Raw genomic sequence first — 18,978 nt, 5'->3', positions numbered from 1 at the left:
CCCAGAGCCTCGAAAAAAAACCCTGTGTCTGTTGCCTGGAGCCCTGGGTGTGGAACCCCAAGCGTGAAACTTAGCTCAAGCCAGAAGCCTGGCGCCTGGAGACCGGATCTTGGAACTGACTCAATGCCCGTAGCCTGGAGCCTTTAGCCTGGAGACTTGAGCCTGGAGCCTGGAGCTGGAGCCTGGAGTGCTGGAACCAAAAGCCTGGATCGCGGAGCCTGGATCCTTTAGCCCGGAGCCTGGAACTGATCTCGGGCCAAGAGTCTTGAGCCGGTAGCCTGGATAACGGAGTCTGCAACTGACCAAGACCCTGGAGCCTGGAGCCTTGAGCCTGAAGCCTTGAGACTGGAGCCTGGAGCCCGGAGCAGGAGCCTTGTGCGCGGAATCTAGAGCCAAGACCTTTAAAACTGGAGCCCGGAACCAAGATACTCGAAGTGACCCCTAGCCTGGAGAAAAGAACCTCAGTTCATGGTCTTGAACTGACCATGAACATAAAGCCTTGATACCTGAGCCTGGAGCCCGAACCCTGGAACTTACCCCAAGCCTGGATCCCGTAGCATGGAGCCGTGAGCTTGGAGCCTGGAGCATAGAGCCTGGAACTGACCTTCAGTCCGGACCTTGGAGCCCGGAGCCAAGAAATGACCCTGAGCCCGGAGCCCTGAACATGGAGCGTGGAGCGCGGAGCCTGGAACTGACCCCGAACAAAGAACCTCGAGCTTGGAGCCTGGGGTCCGGAGCATGGAGCCGTGAGCCTGGAGCCGTGAGCCCAAAGCCTTGTACTGACCCCAAGTCCAGAGCCTGGAGCCTGGAGTCTTGAGCCAGGAGCCTGGAAATGACCCTGTGCCTGGAGCCCGGAGCCCGAGCCCAGAGCCCGGAACCCGGAGCCCGGAGACTGGAACTGACCCCGAGCACGGAACCTTAAGCCAGGACCCTCAGCCAGGAGACTTGAACTCACCCCGAGCATGGACCCCTGAGCTTGGAGCATTGAGCCGTGAGCGTGGAGCTGTGAGCCTTGAGCCTGGAGCCTGGAGCCTAGAGGCTGGAGCCTGGAGCCTGGAGCTTGGAGCCTGGAGCCTGGAGCCTGGAGCCTGGAACTGACTCCAAGTCCGGAGCCTGGATTCTGGAGCCCGGAGCATGGAAATAACCCTATTCCCGGAGCCTGGAGCCCAGGGCGTGGAACCCCAGCATGGAACTTAGCCTGAGCCCGAAGCCTGGAGCCTTAACCCTGGAGACCGGAACTTTGACCTGACCAAATTCCCGGAGCCTGGAGGCTGGAGCCCACAGGCCTGGCCATGGAATACACCCTGAACCAAAAGCCTGGGTCCTTGTGCCCGGAGCCTTTAACTGATCCCGAGCATAGAGCCTGGAGCTTTGAGCCTGGAGCTTTGAACCTGGAGCCTGGAGCCTTGAGCCTGGAGCCTGGAGACTTGGCCTGGAGCCCGGAGCATGGAGAATGGAACCTGGAGCCTGCAAAGTTGAGCCCGGAGCAAAATACTGACACTGATCCAAGAGCCTTGAGCCCAGAGCCTCAAACTTATCCTGATCCCCAATCCTGGAACGAGCTGTCTGGAACCTGGAGCCTGGTTCCAAGAACCTGAAGCCTGGGGCCCAGAGACTTGAGCTCGGAGCCTGGAACTGACCCAGAGCCTAAAGCCTGGAGCCTGAAGCCTGGTCCCTGAGATTAGAACTGCCCCAAAGCCAAGCCTGGAGCCCGGAGCCTTGAGCAGGGAGAAAAGAATCTGAAGCCTGGAGACTGGAGGCTTGAGCCCTGAGCCCGGAGCCTGGAGCTAAACCCTTGCTCGGATTCTTGATATCGGAAAATGGAGCGCAGAACCTGGAGCCGGAGCCTGGAGCCTGGAGTCGGGAGCCTTGAGCCCAGAGCCTGAGCCTTGAGAATGGAGCCTGGATCCTGGATCCTGGAGCCTTTAGTCTTGAGCCATGACCCTGAAACATGGAGCCCGGAGTCTGGAACTGACCCCAAGCCTGGAGCCTGGAGCCTGGAGCCTGGAGCCCGGAGCCTGGAGCCTGAGCCAGAGCCTTCAGTATTGGGCCTGGAGCCTGCAGCCCGGAGCCTGAGCATGAAGTACGCAGCCTTAACCCGCAGGTCGCAGGCCGCAGGCCAACGCCTGTAGCCTGGAGCCAGTAGGCAAGAGAATTGAAGATTCCCTGAACCCGAAACCTGTGTCCTGTAGACCGAAGTATGGAACTGATCATGAGCAAGAGCCTGGAGCATTGAGCCTGAGCTTTTAGCCTGGAGCTGGGGAGCCTGGAACGCGTAGCAACGAGCCTGGAAAATGGAGCCATTAGCCTTGAACTGACCCCGAGCCAGAAAATGTGGAGCCTAAAACCTGGAGACCGGAGCTTGGGATCTGACGCCAGGCCCAGAGCCTTGAGCCCGGAGCCTGGAGCGTTGAACGAGGAGCCCGGAGCCTGGAGCCTGGAGCCGGAGCCGGAACTGACACTGGGCCCAGAGCCTTGAGCCCGGAGACTGAAGCATGGAGCGTGGAGCCTGGAACTGACCCCAAGAATGGAGCCTAAAGCCTGGATCCCAGAGCTTGAAACATGGAACCCTTGAGAGTGGAGCCTTGAGCCTTGAGCCTGGAGGCTTGAGGCTGGAGTCTGGAGCCCTAACCCCGGAGCCTGGAGTCCGGAGCCTGGAACTGACCCCGAGTGTGAAACCTTGAACCTGGTATCTGGAGCCCGGAGTGCGGAACTGACCCCATTCTCAGAGCCTGGAGCCAGGGGCGTGGATCCCCGAGCATAGAACTTACCCCAAGCCCGAAGCCTGTAGCCTTGAGCCCGAAGCCTGGAGCATGGAGCCTGGAGCCGTAGGCCAGAGCATGGAATACACCCCGAACCCGAAACCTGGTTCCTGGAGAAGAATTATGGAACTGATCTTGAGCAATAGCCTTCTCCAGGCTCCAAGATGGCTCCTTGGAGCCTGGAGCTGGGAGCCTTGAACCTGCAGCCTTGAGCCTTGACCCTGGAAGAAGACCCCGAGCACAAAGCCTGGAACACAGGGGCTGGAAAAAAACCCCATGCCTGGAGCCTGGAGCCCTGGGCGATGAACCCCAAGCATGAAACTTACCCCGAGCCAGAAGCTTGCACCTGAAAGCCGTGGAGACCGGAACTTGGAATTGACTCTATGGCCCGTAGGCCTGGAGCCTGGAACCTTGAGCTTGGAGCCTGGAGCCTGGAGCCTGGAAGCCTGGATGAAGACCCCGAGCCCAAAGTCTAAAGCCCGGAGGCTGGAAAAAACCCAGTGCCATGAGCCTGTGAGCCCTGGGTGGTTAAACCCCAAGCATGAAACTTACCCCTTGCAGGAAGCCTCTCGCCTGAAAGCCGGGAAACCGGAACTTGGAACTGACTCCCTGCCCGTAGCCTGGAGCCTTTAGCCTGGAGACTTGAGCCTGGAGCCTTGAGCCTGGAGTCTGGAACTTTGAGTCTGGAGCCTGGAGCCTTGAACTGAACCGGAGACTAGAGCCTGGAGACGTGAGCATGGAACTTACCCTAATCCGCCCGTATACTGGATCGATGAGCCTGGAGCCTGGAAACTTGAACCTGGAACCTGGAACCTGGAACCTGGAGCCCAGAACTTGGAACTGACACTTAACCCGACCCTAGAGCCTAGAGCCCGGAGCCTCGAACTGATGACGATCCTGGAGACTGGAGCCTGAAGCCTGGAGTCTAATCCCTTGAGCCTTGAACATGAAGCTTGGAGCCCTGAGCCTTGAACCTTTAGCCTTGAGCCTGGAGCCTTGAGCCTGGAGCCTGGAGCCCGGAGCCTTGAGCCTCGAGGGGAAGTCCCAGAGCCAGGAACTGATCCTGCGCCCGGAGCCTTTAGCCCAGAGCCTTAAGCATGGAGCCCGGAGCCTGGAACTTACCCCGACCCTGGAGCCTATAACCTGGAGCCATGAGCCTGTAGCCATGAGCCCACAGCCCGAAGCCTGGAGAGCGAAGCCGGGAGAGAAGAACCTGGAGCCTTGAGCCTGGAACTGACCCCGAGCCTGGAGCCTGGAGCCTGGAGCCTGGAGCCCTGAGCCTGGAGCATTGAGCCTGAAGCCTGGAGCCTGGAGCCTGGAGCCTTGAGCCTTGAGCCTTGAGCCTTGAGCCAAGAGCCTTGAGTCTTGAGCCAAGAGCCAAACCATGCAGCCTTGAGCATGGAGCCTGGAGCCAAGAGCATTGAACTGACCCAGAGCCATGAGCTTTGAGCCTTGAGCCCGGAGCATGGAACTGACCCCGAGGCTGGAACCTTGAGCCCGGAGCCTTGAGCCTAGAGCACGGTGACTGGAGCCTGGAACGCGTAGTCACAAGCCTGGAGCATAGAGCCTACATCCTGAAACTGAGCCCGAAATATGGAGCCGTAAACTTGGAGCCCGGAGCTACGAACCTACTCCAAGCCCAAAGCCTTGATCCCTTAGGAAACAAGGCTTAAGCCTAGAGCCTTTAGCCTGCAGCCTGGGAGCAAAGAGCCTGAACCATGCAGCGTTGAGCACTGAGCCTGGAACCTAGAGCATGGAACTGACCCCGAATCCTTGAGCTTGGAGATTTGAGCCCGGAGCAAGGAACTTACCCCGAGCCTGGAGCCTTTAGCCTTCAGCCTTCAGCCTTGAGCCTGGTGCCGGGAGCCTGAAACGCATAGCAATGAGCCTGGAAAATGGAGCCATTTGCCTTGACTGACCCCAAGCCAGAAATGTGGAGACCAAGCTTGGAAATTCCCCAGGCCAAGAGCCTGGAGCCCGGAGCCCGGAGCCCGGAGCCCGGAGCCCGGAACCTGGAACCCGGAGCCCGGAGCCCGGAGCCCGCAGCCCAGAGCCCGGAGCCTGGAGCTTTGAGCGGGGAGCCCGGAGACCTGGAACTGACACTGAACCGGAAGCCTCGAGCCTGGAGCCTTAAGCATGGAGCCTGGAACTAACCCCAACATGGAGCCTTAAGCCTGCATCCCAGAGCTAGAAACATGGAGCCTGGAGAGCGGAGCCTGGAGCCTTGAGCCTGGAGCCTGGAGCTAAGAGCCTGGAGTTTCTAGTCTGGAGCCCTCACCCCGGAGCCTGGAGTCCGGAGCCTGGAACTCACCCTGAGTGTGGAGCCTTGAAACTGGTTTCTGGAGCCCGGAGTGTGGAAATGACCCAGTTCTCAGAGCTTGGAGAAAGGGGCGTGGATCCCCGAGCATGGAACTTACCCCGAGCCCGAAGCATGGAGCCTTGAGCCCGAAGGCCAGAGCATGGAATACACCCCGAACCAGAAACCTGCGTCCTTGAGACCGGAGTAGGGAACTGATCTTGAGCCAAGAGCCTGAGCTTTGAGCTTTTAGCCTGGAGTTCTGAGCCTGGAGCTGGGAGCCTTGAACCTTGAGCCTTGACCCTGGAAGAAGACCCCGAGCCCAAAGCCTGGAGCCTGGAAAAAAACCCCATGCCTGGTGCCTAGAGCCCTGGGTGATGAACCCCAAACATGAAACTTACCCCGAGCAAGAAGCCTGGCGCCTGGAGACCGGAACTTGGAACTGTCTCGATGCCCGTAGCCTGGAGCAATGAGCCTGGAGACTTGAAACCTGGAGTCTGGAACTTGGAGCCTGGAGCCTTGAACTGAACAGGAGACTTGAGCCCGGAGACTGGAGAATGGAACAGACCCTGAATCCGCAGCCCGTATACTGGATCGATGAGGCTGGAGCCTGGAACCTGGAACCTATAGCCCGGACCCTGGAACTGACGCCGAACCCGGACCAAAGAGCCAAGAGCCCGGAGCCTCGAACTTATCACGAGCCTGGAGCCTGGACCCTGGAGTCTTGAGCATTGAGCCAAGAGCCTGGAAGAAGACATATAGCACGAAGCCTGGAGCCCGGAGGCCTGGAGCCAGGAACTTGAGACTGGAACTGAACCCGAGCCTGGAGCCTGGAGCCTGGAGCCTGGAGCCTGGAGCCTGGAGCCTGGAGCTTGGAGCCTGGAGCCTGAGCCTTGAGCCTGGAGCCGTGAGCCTGGATTCTGGAGCCTGGAGCCTGGAGCTTACCCTTAGCCCAGAGCCTGGATTGTGGAGCCTTGAGCCGGGAGCTTCGAACTTGGAACCTGGAGCCTGGAGCCTGGAGCCTGGAGTCTGGAGTCTTAAGTCCAGAGCCTTGAACTGACCCCAATCCTGGAGTCTGGAGCCTTTAGCCTGGAGCTCGTAGCCTGGAAAAGACAAAAAGCCAGGATTCTTGAGCGCGGAGCCTGTAGCCCGGAGCCCGGAGCCCGGAGCCCGGAGCCCGGAGCCCGGAGCCTAGAGCCTGGAGCCTGAAATTGAGCCGGAGCTCGGAACCCTTACCCTCACCCAGGCCACAGCCCTAACCCGAACCCTGGAACTTAGCTCGAGCCCGGAGCCCCAACCCTTGCCCTGGCCTCAGCCCTAACCCCTAAACCAAGGAACGAAGCCAAAGCTAGGAGCCCTAACCCTCACCCTCACCTCAGCCCTAACCTGAACCCTGGAACTTAGCCAAAGCCCGGAGCCCCAACCCTGGCCCTGGCCTAAGCCCTAACCCTAAACCCTGGAACGGAGCCCGAGCCCGGAGCCCCAACCCTGGCCCTGGCCTCAGCCCTAACCCTAAACCCTGGAACGGAGCCGAGCCCGGACCCAAAACCCCGGCCCTTCCCTGGCCTCAGCCCTAACCTTAACCGGGCCAGAGATTTGATTTTCAGTCCAAGTGTGAAGCTTTAAGGTGGCTGATGAAGAAAGGGGGAGAGAGAGGGCCCCCGAGTAAGACAGAGAGTGGAAAAATAGTCAATAAATTTTATTGAAAGAGTACGTTTCACAGACACAGTCAAAAACTTCTTTACAGTGCAAAGCAGAAATAAAAAGTAAAAAGAAAATACATTCAAATACCATTAAAAAACAATAAAATACCATTACAATACATTGAAAATACAATAAATACAGCAAGTGCAATCAGTTTGTAGAAGCCCGAGTCACACCGAAGACAGGAAAGGAGGGCCAGAGTTAAGCCCCCACTGTGTGGCTGCAATGTGGGGTAGCATTCCGTCTCCACGGGACGGTTTGAAAAATGCCTTAACTCAGTGTACAGCTTTAGGTGGCTGGAGGAAAGAGTGGGAGAAAGAAAGAAAAAAGAGTAAGACCAGGGAAAGGAGAGCAGAGATCTGAAAAATGGCCACAGACGTTTGAGTTTTACCGTTATCAAGCTCCACGTGAGAGAGCACCAGAGGTCAAAAGTGGTAAGGCTTACAGGGGTTCTGTCTGGGAAAAAAAAAAAAAACAAAGTCCCACACAGATCTGGAAAAAATAGCAAAGTCCCACACAGGCCTGGAAAAAAGACAGAGTCCACACGGTCCGCCGCCGTCCCGGCCTAATCCTGACACGGGTCAGCGCGACGTTTCCCGGCGTTCCTCCTCCTCAGGGCATGCCAATGTGCAGCTTCAAGGTGCAACTCAGTGAGCAGCTTTCAAGGGGGCCGGAGAGAAGAGAGGGGGAGAGAGGGGAAAAGATTCAGACCTAGAACAAGGTTAGGTTTCGGGCTAAAGTTGAGGAGAAGCCCCGGAGGTTAAAAATGAAAAAAAAGGTGTTAGGTTTTCAGGGGTTTTCTCTGGAACACAAAAATAAAAAAGTTCAACATACGGTTCATGTTTTATCGTTATCCAGCTCCAGACGAGAAAAGAACTGGAGCTTAAAAAACGGGTTAGGCAAACCGGTTTTCTGTCTCTGGAAAAATAACAAGTCCACACGGGCTGGAAAAAAGAAGAGTCCACACCGTTCACCAGCCGTCCGGTCTAAACCTGAAGAGGGTCAGTGCGACATTTCCCAGTGCTCTTCCTTGTCCATCCACGCCAGTGTGCAGGTTGAAGGGGGTTGGGAGGAAAGAGGGAGAGAGAGCAAGAGAGAAAGAAAGACAAAGAATCAGGACCATGGACAGAGTTCTTCCGCTAGAGTGTGGCTTTAATGTGAGGAAGATTTCCATCTCCACGGGGCGGTTTGAGAAATGCCAGAACAAAGTGTGAAGCTTTACTTTATGCTTGAGAAAAAAACACCTTGTCTCAAAAGTGACCAAATCAGCTTCTGCTTCCATGAAACGCTGGAAAATGACATTTTTACCAATATAGTCAATAAAGCATAAAAACACACACACAAACGAAAAAAAAAAAAAAAAAAAGTCAAAAGAAGTGTTTTATGGCTATTTTGTCCAACTCTTCTCAGGTCTTGAAAAAACGTCCTTGTCTCAAAGTGGAAAAAAACAAAAAAATTCTTATTGCGTGAAACGCTCGAAAATGACATTTTTCCTCTTCTTCTCAGAAAAGAATGAAAACAAAAAATACAAGTGAGAAATAAGTGTTTTATGGCTTTTTTGTAAAGTATTCTCAAATCATGAAGTTCTGCTTGAAAATAAACATCTTTGTCTCAAAGTGACCAAAACAGCTTCTTTTCGTTTGAAACGCTCAAAAATGACATTTTTGCCTCTTCTACTCAGAAAAGTATGAAAACACTAAAAACCAGTCAAAAATACTGTTTTATGGCATTTTTGTAAAGCCTTATTCAGTTCCTAACGTTTTGCTTGAGAAAAAAAAACATCCTTGTCTCAAAGTGACCCAAACCGCTTCTTTTCGTCTGAAACGCTCAAAAATGACATTTTTGCCTCTTCTACTCAGAAAAGTATGAAAACACTAAAAACAAGTCAGAATAAGTGTTTTATCGTATTTTTGTCAAAGTCTTATCAGTTCCTCACGTTTTGCTTAAGAAAAAACATCCTTTTCTCAAAGTGACCAAAACAGCTTCTTTTCGTCTGAAACGCTCAAAAATGACATTTTTGCCTTTTCTACTCAGACAAGTATGAAACAACTAAAAACAAGTCAGAAATAATTGTTTTATGGCATTTTTGTAAAGCTTATCTGTTCCTAACGTTTTGCTTCAGAAAAAACATCCTTGTCTCAAAGTGACAAAAACAGCTCCTTATCGTCTGAAACGCTCAAAAATGACATTTTTGCCTCTTCTACACAGTAAAGCATGAAACCACCAAAAACAAATCAGAAAATAAGTTTTTAATGCTTTTTTGTAAAGGTTATCTCAAATCATGAACTTCTGCTTGACAAAAAAAAAACATCCTTGCTCTCTCAAAGTGACCAAAACAGCTTCTTATCGTGTAAAACACTCAAAAATGATATTTTTACCTATAAGGTCAGAAAAGTATGAAAACACAAAAAAACATATCAGAATAAGTGTTTTATGGCATTTTTGTCAAAGTCTTATCAGATCATAAAGTTCTGCTTGAGAAAAAACATCCTTTTCTCACAAGTGACTAAACACCTTCTTATCGTTTGAAACGCTCAAAAATTGACATTTTTTCCACTTCTACTCAGAAAGTAGGAAAACGCAAAAACCAAGTCAGAAATTAGTGTTTTATGGCCATTTTTTTCGAGTCTTATCAGTTCATAAAGTTTTCCCTGATACAAAAGATTCTTTTTTAAAAGTGGAAAAAAGAAAAAGCTTCTCCTCGTCTGAAAAATGAAAAATAACCTTTTTGCCTCTTCTACTCAGAAAATAAGGGAAACCGAGAGGTCTGGGCATTGTGGTTTCTTTTGCCTTTCGCCGGTCGCTAGAAGCCCCGAACCTTGAGCTTGGAACTAAATACGAGACCGGATCCTGGAGCCCGTAAGCCTGGAAATGAACCCAAACATGGAGCCAGGAGGCCGTTGCCAAGAGCCCGGAGCACGGAGCCCGGAGCCCGGAGAAGGGAGCCTGCCACTTACAAATAACCTTGAGCCTTAAGTCTGGAGGGCGGAGCCTGGAGAGCGGAACTTTTAGCCACGCTTAAGGACTGGAGCTCGGAGCCCAGATCCTCAAACTTCCCCGTGCCGGCTCAAAGAGCCCGGAGCTAGGATCTCGCCACGAGAAAAAAGCCTGGAACTGACCCCGTGCCTGAAGCCTGAAGCCTGGAGCCTGGAGCCTGGAGCAAGGAGGAAGGAGCGTGGAGCCTAGAGCCCGTGCTTGGAGCCTAGAACTGACGCTAAGCAAAGAACCTTAAGCAGGACCCTGGAGCCCGTAGACTGGAATTGACCCCGTGCCTGGAGCATGGAGCTTGGAGCCTTGAGCCCGGTTACTTGAGCCTTGACTGACCCAGAGCCTTGAGCTTGGAGCCTTGAGCCCGGAGCATAGAACTTACCCGGGCAAGAAGTCTAGCGCCTAAAGCCGGGAGACTTGAACTTGGAACTGACCCCAATGCCTGGAGCCTGGAGCCTGGAGCCCGGAGCCTTTAGTCTTGAGCCTGGAGCCTGAAGCATGCAGCACGCATCCCCGCAGCCCGTAGCCCTAGCCCGCATGCCGAAGCACGGAGCCTGAAGCCTGCAGCCTGGAGCCTAAAGCCTGGAGCCTTGAGATTGGAGCTTGGAGCCTGGAGCCCGGAGTGTTGAGCCATGACCCTGAAAAATCAAGCTCGGACCCTGGAACTGACCCTGAGCATGAGCCTGGAGCCCGGAGCATTTAGTCTTGAACCTGGAGCCCGCAGCCCGAAGCCTGGAGTGTTTAGCCTGGAGCCTGGAGCCCTGAGCCCTGAGCCCTGAGCCCTGAGCCCTGAGACAGGAGCCTTGAGCCTGGAGCCTGGAGCCTTGAGCCTTGAGCCTTGAGCCTTGAGCCTGGAGCCTTGAGCCTGGAGCCTTGAGCCGAGAGCCTGGAGGCCTGGAGCCTGGAGCCTGGAGCCTGGAGCCTGGAGATTGGAGTCTGGAGCCCTGACCCCGGAGCATGGAGCCCGGAGCCTGGAACTGAACCCGTGCCTGAGCCTGGAGCCAAGAGCTTGAAGCATGGCGCCTGGAGCCTGGAGCCCGGAACCCAGAGCCTAGAGCTTGGTGACTTGAGCCTAGAACTGACCCCAAGCCTTGAGCTTGGAGCCTTAAGCCCGGAGCATGGAACTCACCCCGAGCCTGGAGTCTTGAGCTCTGAGCCTTAAGCTTTGAGCCTTGTACTGGGAGCCTTGAGTCCTGGAACACATAGAAACGAACCTGGACTCTTGAGCCTGTAGCCTGGAACTGACCCGAAGCCCGAGAAGTGGAGCCAAATACCTGGTTACCGGAACTATGAACTGACCCCATTCCAAGAGCCTGGAGCCCAGACCCTAGAGCCGTGAGGGGGGGAGAAAAAAGCCTGGAACTTAAACCGAGCCTGGAGCCCGAGCCCGGAGCCCGGAGCCCGGAGCCGGAGCCGGAGCCTGGAGCCCGGAGCCTTGAGCCCAGAGCCTGAAGTATGGAGCCCGAGGCCTGGAACTGACACTTGTCCTTGAGCCTATAACCTGAGCAGAGAGCTTGAAGCATGGAGTCCTTGAGCATGGAATCAAGAGCCTGGTGACTGGAGCCATGAACTGACTGAGTTTGGGTCATGGAGCCTGGAGCATGGAGCCCGATGCACAGTGCCTGAAAACTGACCCCAAGTCTTGAGGCTGGAGCTTGGTGCCCAGAGCATGGAATGGACCACCAAGCCCGGAGCCCTTTGCCTGGAACCAAGGAGCCTGGAGTGCGGAACCTGGATCCTTTAGCCAGGAGTCTGGAACTGATCGTAGCCTAGAGTCTTGAACTTGGTAGCCTGGATAACGGAGTTCTGCAACTGACCAAGACCCTGGAGCCTGGAGCCTTGAGCCTGGAGCCTTGATCCTGGAGCCTGGAGAGTGGAGCCTGGAGTCTGGAGCCTGGTGCTTTAAGCCTGGAGCCTGAAGCATGGAGTCAGGAGTCATGAGTCATGAGCCCTGACCCAGGAGCCTGGAGTCCGGAGCCTGGAACTCACCCCTAGTGTGGAGCCTTGACCTGGTTTCTGGAGCCCGGTGTGTGAAGATGACCCCGTTCTCAGAGCCTGGTGCCAGGGGCGTGGATCCCAAGCATGGAACTTACCCGAGCCAGAAGCCCTGGAGCCTGGAGTCCGATGGCCAGAGCATGGAATACACCCCGAACCATAAACCTGGGTCCTGGAGACCGGAGTATGGAACTGATCTTGAGCCCAGAGCCTGGAGCTTTGAGCCTGGAGCTTGAGCCTTGAGCTGGGAGCCTTTAACCTGGAGCCTTGAGCCTGGATGAAGACCCCGAGCCAAAAGCCTGGAGCCCAGAGCCTGGAAAAAAACCCCGTGCCTGGAGCCTGGAGCCCTGGGTGTGAACCCCAAGCTTGAAATTTACCCCTAGCCAGAAGCCTGGCGCCTGGAGACCGGATCTTGGAACTGGCTCCATGCCCGTAGCTTTGAGCCTTGAGCCTGGAGACTTGAGCCTGGAGCCTGGAGTCTGGAGCTTGGAGCCTGGAGCCTGGAGCCTTGAACTGAAGTGGAGACTGGAGCCTGGAGACTGGAGCATGGAACTGACCTTAAATCCGGAGCCCGGATACTGGATTGATGGGCTTGGAGTCTGGAAGCTGGAACCTGGAGCCTGGAGCCTGGAGCCTAGAGCCTGGAGCCTAGAACTGATCACGAGCCTGGAGCTTGGAGCCTGGAGCCTGGAGCCTTGAGCCTTGAGCCTGGAGCCTGGAGTCACGAGCCTGGAGCCTAGAGCCTGGAAGAAGACACCAAGCCAAACGCCTGGAGCCCGGAGCCGAGAGCAAGGAACCTCGAGACTGGAACCTAACCCGAGAATGTAGCCTGGAGCCCGTTGCCTGGAGCTTACCCTTTGCCCAGAGCCTTGATCCTTGATTGTGGAGCCTTGAGCCCGGAGCTTCGAAATTGGAAACTGACCCCGACTATCGGAACCTGGGCCTGGAACCCGGAGTCTGGAACTGATTCCAAACCCGGAGCCATGAGCTTTGAGCCGGAAGATTTGAAACGGAGCATGGAGCCTGGAGCCTGGAGCTTGGAAGAAGACCCAAGGCCCAAAGTCTTGAGCCCGGAGACTGGAAATAACCCCGTGCCCGAGTCTTGAGGCCCAAGGAATGGAAACCCGGAGCCTGCAACTTACCCCAAACCCGAAGCCTGGAGCCTGAAGCCTGGATCCCAGAACTTTGAACCTACCCATGCCCGGAGCCTGGAGCCAAGAGCCAAGAGTACGGAGCCTTGAGCGCCGAGCCTGGAACTTGGAGCATGAAGCTTAAGCCTGGAACTTGAAGCTTGGAGCCTGGAGCACTGAGCCTGGAGCCCGGAGCTTGGAACTGACCACACGTCCGGGAACTTGGAGACCGGAGCCTGGAAATGACCCCGTGCCTTGAGCCTGGAGCCCGGAACATTGAATGCGGAGCCTAGACGTAGGAGGCTGGAACCCAGAGCCTGGAACGGACCCAGAGCCTTGAGCACGGAGCATGGAGTACGAAGCCTGAAACTGACCCTGAAACTGAAACCTGGAGCCCGGAGCCTCGAATTACCCTGAGCCCGGAGCCATAAGCCTGAAGCCTGAAGGCTGAAGCCTGAAGCCTTAAGCCTGGTGACCGGAGAAAGGAGCCCGGAGCTTAGAGCATGGATCATTGAGCCCGGAGCTTTGAGCATGGAGCCTAGAGCCCAGAGCATGGAGCATGGAGTCCTTGAATCTGGGCATGAAACCCGGTGCAGAGAGCTTGGACCTGACCCCCAGCCAAGAGCTTTGAGCATAGATGATTGGAGCCGGAGTATGGAAATGACCCCAACCCTGGAGCCTGGAGAGCCTTGAGACTGGAGCCTGGAGCTTAAACCATGGAGCCTTTAGGATGGAGGTCCTAGAGCCTGGTGACTGGAGCCATGAACTGCCTCAGAGCCTTGAGCCTGGAGTCTTGAGCCTGGAGCATGGAACTGATCCCGAGCCCGGAGCCTTGAGCCTGGAGCAAGGTGCCTGGACCCTGGAACGTGTAGTCACAAGCCTGAAGCGTAGAGCCTTTAGCCTGGAACTGAGCCAAAAATATGGAGCCTAAAACCTGAAGCCCGGAGCTATGAACATACTCCAAATCCAAACCCTTGATCCCTTAGGAAGGAGACTGGAGCCTGGAAATGACCCTCAGCAAGGAACCTGGAGCCTTGACCTTGAGTTTGGGTCATGGACCTTGAGCCTGGAGCCCAATGCGCAGTGCCTGAAACTGACCCCGAGTCTAGAGGCTGGAGCTTGGTGCCCGGAGCATGGAACTGACACCAAGCCCGGAGCCCTGTGCCTGGAACATGGAGCCTGGAGTGCGGAACCTTGATCCTTTAGCCAGGAGCCTGGAACTGATCCCGAGCCTAGAGTCTTGAGCCGGTAGCCTGGATAACGGAGTCTGCAACTGACCAAGTCCCTGGGGCCTGGAGCCTTGAGCGTGGAGCCTTGAGCCTTGAGCCTGGAGCCTGAGCCTGGAGCCCGGAGCCTGGAACCTCGAGGGGGGACGCACGGACCCTGGAGAGCGAAGCCTGGAGAGTAGAACCTGGAGCCTTGAGCCTGGTACTGACCCTGAGCCTAGAGCCTGGAGCCTGGAGCCTGGAAACTGGAGCCTGGAGCCTGGAGCCAAGAGCCTGAACCATGCAGCCTTGAGCGTGGAGCCTGGAGCCAAGAGCTTGCAACTGACACCAAGCCTTGGGCTTGGAGCTTTGCCCGGAGCAAGGAACTTACCCTGAGCCTGGAGCCTTGAGCTTTTAGCCTTCAGCCTTGAGCCTGGTGCCGGGAGCCTGAAGCCTGGAACGCCTAGCAACGAGCCTGGAAAATGGAGCCATTTGCCTTGAACTGACCCGAGCCCGAAATGTGGAGCATAAAACCTGGAGACCAGAGCTTGGAACTGACCCCAGGCCCAGAGCTTGGAGCCCGGAGCCTGGAGCTTTGAGCAGGGAGCCCAGAGCCTGGAACTGACAATAAGCCCGGAGCCGTGAGCCCTGAGCCTATAGCATGGAGCCTGGAACTGACCCCAAGCATGGAGCCTTAATCCTGCATCCCAGAGCTTGAAACATGGAGCCTGGAGCCTTGAGCCTTGAGCCTGGAGCCTTGAGTCTGGAGTCTAGAGCCTTCACCCCGGAGCCTGGAGTCCCGAGACTGGAACTGACCCCGAGTGTGGAGCCTTGAACCTGGTTTCTGGAGCCCGGAGTGTGGAAATGACCCCGTTCTCAGAGCCTGGAGCCAGGGGCGTGGATCCCCGAGCATGGAATTTACCCCGAAGCCTGGAGCCTGGAGCCCGAAGGCCAACCATGGAATACACCCCGAAACCTGGGTCCTGGAGACCGAAGTATGGAACTGATCTTTAGCTCAGAGCCTTGAGCTTTGAGCCTGGAGCTTTGAGCCTAGAGCTTGGAGCCTTGAACCTTCAGCCTTGAGCCTAGACCCTGGAAGAAGACCTGAAGCCAAAAGCCTGGAGCCCGGAGCCTTGAGCGCGGAGCCATGAGCCTTTAGCAGGGAGCCTGGAATCTGAAGCATGGAGACTGGACGCTTTAGCCCTGAGCCCGGAGCATGGAACTTAACCCTTGCTGAGATTCTTGAAATCAGAAAATGGAGCGCAGAACCTTGAGCCTTGAGCCTAGAGCCTGGAGCCTGGAGCCTGGAGCCTGGAGCCTGGAGCCCGGAGCCTTGAAAATGGTACCTGGAGCCTTGAGCCTGGAGCCCTTAACTGACCCCAAGCCCAGAGCATGGAGCCTGGAGCCTGGAGGTCAGAGCCTGGAGCTTGGAGCCTGGTGCACGGAACATGGAGCCCAAAGCCTAGAAATGACACTGAGCCTGGAGCAAAGAGCCCACAGCCTAGAAATTTTCCTCAGCAAGGAACCTGGAGTCATGACCTGGTGTTTGGGGCACGGAGCCTGGAGGCTTGAGCCTTGAGCTTCTAGCCTGGAGCCTGGAGTACGGTGCCTGAAACTGACACCGAGCCTAGAAGCTTGAGCCTGGAGCCAGGAACATTGAAGTGACCCAAAACCAGGAGTGCAGAGCCTGGATCCTTTAGCCAAGAGCCTGAAACATATTCCGAGCCTGGAGTCTGGAGCCAGTAGCCTGGAGAACGGAGCCTTCAACTAACAACGACCCTGGAGCCTTGCACCTTTTAGCCTGGAGCCATGAGCCATGAGCCTTGAGCCTGGAGCCCGCAGCCCGGAGCCTGAAGAGCGAAGCCTGGAGAGAAGAGCCTGGAGCCTTGAGCCATGAACTGACCCCGAGCCTGGAGCCTGGAGCTGAGCCTGGAGCCTGGAGCCTGGAGCCTGGAGATTCGAGCCTGGAGCTGGATGAAGCCAGCCTGGAGCTTACCCTTAGCCCAGAGCCTTGATTGTGGAGCCTTGAGCCGGGAGCTTTGAGCTTGGAACTTGGAGCCTGGAGCCAGGAGCCTGGAGCCTTGAGCCTTCAGCCCGGAGCCTTGAACTTACCCCAGTCCTGGAGTCTGGAACCTTTAGCCTGGAGCTAGTAGCCTGGAAAAGACAAAAAGCCAGGATTCTTGAGCGCGGAGCCTGTAGCCCGGAGCCTGGAGCCCAGAGTCCGGAGCCGGAGCCGGAGCCTGGAATCCGGAGCCGGAGCCGGAGCCCGGAGCCTGGAGCCCAGAGCCCGGAGCCCGGAGCATGGAAATGACTCCGACCCTGGCCTGGAGCCTGGAGCCTGGAGCCTGGAGCCTGGAGCCTGGAGCCTGTGGAGCCTGAAGCCTTCAGCCCGGAGCCTTGAACTGACCCCAATCCTGGAGTCTGGAGCCTTTAGCCTGGAGCTCATAGCATGGAAAAGACAAAAAGCCAGGATCTTGAGCGCGGAGCCTGAAGCCCGGAGCCCGGAGCCCGGAGCCCGGAGCCCTGTGACTTGAGCCTGGAACTGACCCAGAGCCTTGAGCTTGGAGCCTTAAGCCCGGAGCATGGAACTCACCCCGAGCCTGGAGCCTTGAGCTCTGAGCCTTAAGCTTTGAGCCTTGTACTGGGAGCCTTGAACCTGGAACGCATAGAAACGAACCTGGACTTTTGAGCCTGTAGCCTGGAACTGACCCCAAGCCCGAAAAGTGGAGCCAAAAACCTGGAGACCGGAACTTGGAAATGACCCCATGCCAAGAGCCTTGAGCCCGGAGTCTTGAGCCGGAGCCTGAAGTGTGGAGCCCGAGGCCTGGAACTGACACTCGTCCTTGAGTGTATAGCCTGGAGCCAAGAGCTTTAAGCATGGAGCCTTGAGCATGGAGTCTAGAGCCTGGTGACTGGAGCCATGAACTGACTCTGAGCCTTGAGGCTGGACTCTTGAGCCCGGAGCATGGAACTGACCCCGAGCCCTGAACCATGAGCCTGGAGCAAGGTGCATGGAGCCTGGAACACGTAGTCATGAGCCTGGAAAATAGAGCCTGTAGCCTAGAACTGAGCCCGTATTATGGAGTCTAAAACCTGGAGCCCGGAGCTACGAACATACTCCAAATCCAAACCCTTGATCCCTTGGGAAAGGAGCCTGGAGCCTGGCCTGGAGCCTTGTGCCGGAGCTGGAGCCTGGAGCCAAGAGCCTGAACCATGAAGCCTTGAGCATGGAGCCTGGAGCCTATAGCGTGGAACTGACCCCAAGTCTTGAGCTATGAGCCTTGAGCCCGGAGACAGAACTTACCCAGAGCCTTGAGCCATGAGCTTTTAGCCTTAAGCCTTGAGCACGGTGAAGGGAGCCTGGAGCCTGGAAAAGCATTGCAACGAGCCTGGACTATGGAGCCATCAGCCTTGAACTGACCCCGAGCCCGAAATGTGGAGCCTAAAACCTGGAGACCGGAACTTGGAACTGACCAAATGCAAAGAGCCTGGAGCCCAAAGCCTTGAGCGGGGAGCCCGGAAACTGAAACTGACGCTGAGCCCGGAGCCTTGAGCCCGGAACCTGAAGCATGGAGCCTGGAGCCTGAAACTGACCCCAACCATGGAGCCTTTAGCCTGGATCCAAGAGCTCTAAGCATGGAGCCTTCAGCCTGGAGTCTGAAGTCTGGAGTCTGGAGCCCTGACCCGGAGCATGGAGCCCGGAGCATGAAACCGACCCCGAGCCTGGAGCCTGGAGCCAAGAGCTTGAAGCATGGCGCCTTGAGCCTGGAGCCCGCCAAGAGCCCGGTGACTTCAGCCTGGAATTGACCCCGATCCTTGATCTTTGAGACTTTACCTGGAGCATGGAACTTAACCTTAACCTGGATCCTTGAGCTTAGAGCCTTCAGCCTGGAACCTGGTGCTAGGAGCCTTGAGCTTGGAACGCGTAGCAACGAACCTGGACTATGTAGCCTGTAGCCTGGATCTGACCTAGAGCCCGAGAAATGGAGCCTAAAACCTGGAGACCAGATCTGTGAACTGACCCATGAAAAGAGCCCGGAGCCCGGAGCCCGGAGCCCGGAGCCCGGCCGGAGCCTGGAGCCTTGAGGGGGAAGCACGGAGCCTGGAACTGACACTGAGCCCGGAGCCTTGAGCCCAGAGCCTGAAGCATGGAGCCCGGAGCCTGGAACTGACCCGCGACCCTGGAGCCTAAAGCCTGGAGCCTTGAGCCTTTAGCGTGAGCCATGAGCCCACAGCCCGGAGCCTGGAGAGCGAAGCCTGGAGAGAAGAACCTGGAGCCTTGAGCCTGGAAGTGACCCCGAGCCTGGATCCTTTAGCCTGGATCCCAGAGCTTGTAACATGGAGCCTGGAGAGCGGAGCCTGGAGCCTTGAGCCTTGAACCTTGAGCCTGGAGCCCTAAGCCTGGAGCCTGGAGCCTTGAGCCTGGAGCTTGGAGCCTGGCTGGAGTCTGGAGCCTGACCCAGGAGCCTGGAGTCTGGAGCCTGGAACTCACCCCGAGAGTTGAGCCTGAACCTGGTTTCTGGAGCCCGGAGTGTGGAAAGTACCCGTTCTTAGAGCCTGGAGCCAGGGGCATGGATCCCCAAGCATGGAACTTAATCCGAGCCAGAAGCCTGGAGCCTGGAGCCTGGAGCCTGGAGCCTGGAGCCTGGAGCCCGAAGGCCAGCATGGAATCCCCTGAACCCGAAACCCTGAGTCCTGGAGACCGAGTATGGAACTGATCTTGAGCCCAGAGCCTGGAGCTTTGAGCCTGGAGCTGGGAGCCTTGAACCAAGAGCCTTGAGCCTGGATAAGACCCGTCGCCCAATGCCTTGACCCAGAGCCTCGAAAAAAAACCCTGTGTCTGTTGCCTGGAGCCCTGGGTGTGGAACCCAAGCGTGAAACTTAGCTCAAGCCAGAAG

Source organism: Sphaeramia orbicularis, chromosome 17 (assembly GCF_902148855.1).
Source record: "Sphaeramia orbicularis chromosome 17, fSphaOr1.1, whole genome shotgun sequence".
Classification (NCBI taxonomy): Eukaryota; Metazoa; Chordata; class Actinopteri; order Kurtiformes; family Apogonidae; genus Sphaeramia; species Sphaeramia orbicularis.
The sequence above is the reverse complement of the archived record's forward strand: the minus strand, read 5'-3'. Positions refer to the sequence as shown.